We start from the raw sequence: 2,500 nt of genomic DNA, 5'->3' as shown, positions 1-2,500 counted from the left end.
ATATTGCAAGATTTCAGTTTCTATGTGAATGAGCAAAAGAGCATACAGCACCTGGTATTCCCAGGCGGTCTCCCATCCAAGTACTAACCAGGCCCGACCCTGCTTAGCTTCCGAGATCAGACGAGATCGGGCGTTGCCAGGCTGGTATGGCCGTACGAAATAAGTTGACAACCATAGGCTACTTATCCATATATAGATTTAGCAATTGACAATGCAAGGTAGTCTCTCTCTCTCTCTCTCTCTCTCTCTCTCTCTCGTGTCAAAATGAAAACAGCTTCCAGCCCCTTTCATGTAGGACTACTTGTGCATATTGCAAGATGTCAGTTTCTAAGTGAATGAGCAAAAGAGCACACAGCACCTGGTATTCCCAGGCGGTCTCCCATCCAAGTACTAACCAGGCCCGACCCTGCTTAGCTTCCGAGATCAGACGAGATCGGGCGTTGCCAGGCTGGTATGGCCGTACGAAATAAGTTGACAACCATAGGCTACTTATCCATATACAGATTTAGCAATTGACAATGCAAGGTGGTCTCTCTCTCTCTCTCTCTCGTGTCAAAATGAAAACAGCTTCCAGCCCCTTTCATGAAGGACTACTTGTGCATATTGCAAGATTTCAGTTTCTAAGTGAATGAGCAAACAGCACCTGGTATTCCCAGGCGGTCTCCCATCCAAGTACTAACCAGGCCCGACCCTGCTTAGCTTCCGAGATCAGACGAGATCGGGCGTTGCCAGGATGGAATGGCCGTACGAAATAAGTTGACAACCATAGGCTACTTATCCATATACAGATTTAGCAATTGACAATGCAAGGTAGTCTCTCTCTCTCTCTCTCTCTCTCGTGTCAAAATGAAAACAGCTTCCAGCCCCTTTCATGAAGGACTACTTGTGCATATTGCAAGATTTCAGTTTCTAAGTGAATGAGCAAAAGAGCATACAGCACCTGGTATTCCCAGGCGGTCTCCCATCCAAGTACTAACCAGGCCCGACCCTGCTTAGCTTCCGAGATCAGACGAGATCGGGCGTTGCCAGGCTGGTATGGCCGTACGAAATAAGTTGACAACCATAGGCTACTTATCCATATACAGATTTAGCAATTGACAATGCAAGGTAGTCTCTCTCTCTCTCTCTCTCGTGTCAAAATGAAAACAGCTTCCAGCCCCTTTCATGTAGGACTACTTGTGCATATTGCAAGATGTCAGTTTCTAAGTGAATGAGCAAAAGAGCATACAGCACCTGGTATTCCCAGGCGGTCTCCCATCCAAGTACTAACCAGGCCCGACCCTGCTTAGCTTCCGAGATCAGACGAGATCGGGCGTTGCCAGGCTGGTATGGCCGTACGAAATAAGTTGACAACCATAGGCTACTTATCCATATACAGATTTAGCAATTGACAATGCAAGGTGGTCTCTCTCTCTCTCTCTCGTGTCAAAATGAAAAAAGCTTCCAGCCCCTTTCATGAAGGACTACTTGTGCATATTGCAAGATTTCAGTTTCTAAGTGAATGAGCAAAAGAGCATACAGCACCTGGTATTCCCAGGCGGTCTCCCATCCAAGTACTAACCAGGCCCGACCCTGCTTAGCTTCCGAGATCAGACGAGATCGGGCGTTGCCAGGCTGGTATGGCCGTACGAAATAAGTTGACAACCATAGGCTACTTATCCATATACAGATTTAGCAATTGACAATGCAAGGTGGTCTCTCTCTCTATCTCTCTCGTGTCAAAATGAAAACAGCTTCCAGCCCCTTTCATGAAGGACTACTTGTGCATATTGCAAGATTTCAGTTTCTAAGTGAATGAGCAAAAGAGCATACAGCACCTGGTATTCCCAGGCGGTCTCCCATCCAAGTACTAACCAGGCCCGACCCTGCTTAGCTTCCGAGATCAGACGAGATCGGGCGTTGCCCGGCTGGTATGGCCATATGAAATAAGTTGACAACCATAGGCTACTTATCCATATACAGATTTAACAATTGACAATGCAAGGTGGTCTCTTTCTCTCTCTCGTGTCAAAATGAAAACAGCTTCCAGCCCCTTTCATGAAGGACTACTTGTGCATATTGCAAGATTTCAGTTTCTAAGTGAATGAGCAAAAGAGCATACAGCACCTGGTATTCCCAGGCGGTCTCCCATCCAAGTACTAACCAGGCCCGACCCTGCTTAGCTTCCGAGATCAGACGAGATCGGGCGTTGCCAGGCTGGTATGGCCGTACGAAATAAGTTGACAACCATAGGCTACTTATCCATATACAGATTTAGCAATTGACAATGCAAGGTAGTCTCTCTCTCTCTCTCTCTCTCGTGTCAAAATGAAAACAGCTTCCAGCCCCTTTCATGAAGGACTACTTGTGCATATTGCAAGATTTCAGTTTCTAAGTGAATGAGCAAAAGAGCATACAGCACCTGGTATTCCCAGGCGGTCTCCCATCCAAGTACTAACCAGGCCCGACCCTGCTTAGCTTCCGAGATCAGACGAGATCGGGCGTTGCCAGGCTGGTATGG

The 2,500-nt window shown here is 47.1% G+C and overlaps 9 non-coding genes across 9 annotated transcripts in view; all 9 read right to left on the bottom strand.

Annotated features, from left to right (window-relative positions):
* Positions 1 to 39: 39 nt before the first annotated feature.
* Positions 40 to 158, bottom strand: LOC146269194 (5S ribosomal RNA). Its single transcript, XR_014767690.1, has one exon. It is a non-coding gene; the product is annotated as a 5S ribosomal RNA (ribosomal RNA).
* Positions 159 to 346: 188 nt separating this feature from the next.
* Positions 347 to 465, bottom strand: LOC146269193 (5S ribosomal RNA). Its single transcript, XR_014767538.1, has one exon. It is a non-coding gene; the product is annotated as a 5S ribosomal RNA (ribosomal RNA).
* A 166-nt stretch (positions 466 to 631) lies between these two features.
* LOC146269192 (5S ribosomal RNA) lies at positions 632 to 750 on the bottom strand. Its single transcript, XR_014767743.1, has one exon. It is a non-coding gene; the product is annotated as a 5S ribosomal RNA (ribosomal RNA).
* Positions 751 to 928: 178 nt separating this feature from the next.
* Positions 929 to 1,047, bottom strand: LOC146269191 (5S ribosomal RNA). The gene has a single exon (XR_014767679.1). It is a non-coding gene; the product is annotated as a 5S ribosomal RNA (ribosomal RNA).
* A 174-nt stretch (positions 1,048 to 1,221) lies between these two features.
* Positions 1,222 to 1,340, bottom strand: LOC146269190 (5S ribosomal RNA). Its single transcript, XR_014767668.1, has one exon. It is a non-coding gene; the product is annotated as a 5S ribosomal RNA (ribosomal RNA).
* Positions 1,341 to 1,512: 172 nt separating this feature from the next.
* Positions 1,513 to 1,631, bottom strand: LOC146269189 (5S ribosomal RNA). The gene has a single exon (XR_014767657.1). It is a non-coding gene; the product is annotated as a 5S ribosomal RNA (ribosomal RNA).
* A 174-nt stretch (positions 1,632 to 1,805) lies between these two features.
* LOC146269188 (5S ribosomal RNA) lies at positions 1,806 to 1,924 on the bottom strand. Its single transcript, XR_014767714.1, has one exon. It is a non-coding gene; the product is annotated as a 5S ribosomal RNA (ribosomal RNA).
* Positions 1,925 to 2,094: 170 nt separating this feature from the next.
* On the bottom strand, positions 2,095 to 2,213 carry LOC146269187 (5S ribosomal RNA). The gene has a single exon (XR_014767646.1). It is a non-coding gene; the product is annotated as a 5S ribosomal RNA (ribosomal RNA).
* A 176-nt stretch (positions 2,214 to 2,389) lies between these two features.
* Positions 2,390 to 2,500, bottom strand: part of LOC146269186 (5S ribosomal RNA) — a 119-nt gene continuing 8 nt past the window's right edge. The window contains exon 1 of the ribosomal RNA XR_014767635.1: positions 2,390 to 2,500. This exon is cut by the window's right edge and continues 8 nt beyond it. This is a non-coding gene — a ribosomal RNA (5S ribosomal RNA).

Source organism: Hypomesus nipponensis, chromosome 10 (genome assembly GCF_054491055.1).
Source record: "Hypomesus nipponensis isolate SF chromosome 10, ASM5449105v1, whole genome shotgun sequence".
In the NCBI taxonomy this organism is placed as follows: Eukaryota; Metazoa; Chordata; class Actinopteri; order Osmeriformes; family Osmeridae; genus Hypomesus; species Hypomesus nipponensis.
The sequence above is the reverse complement of the archived record's forward strand: the minus strand, read 5'-3'. Positions and strand labels throughout refer to the sequence as shown.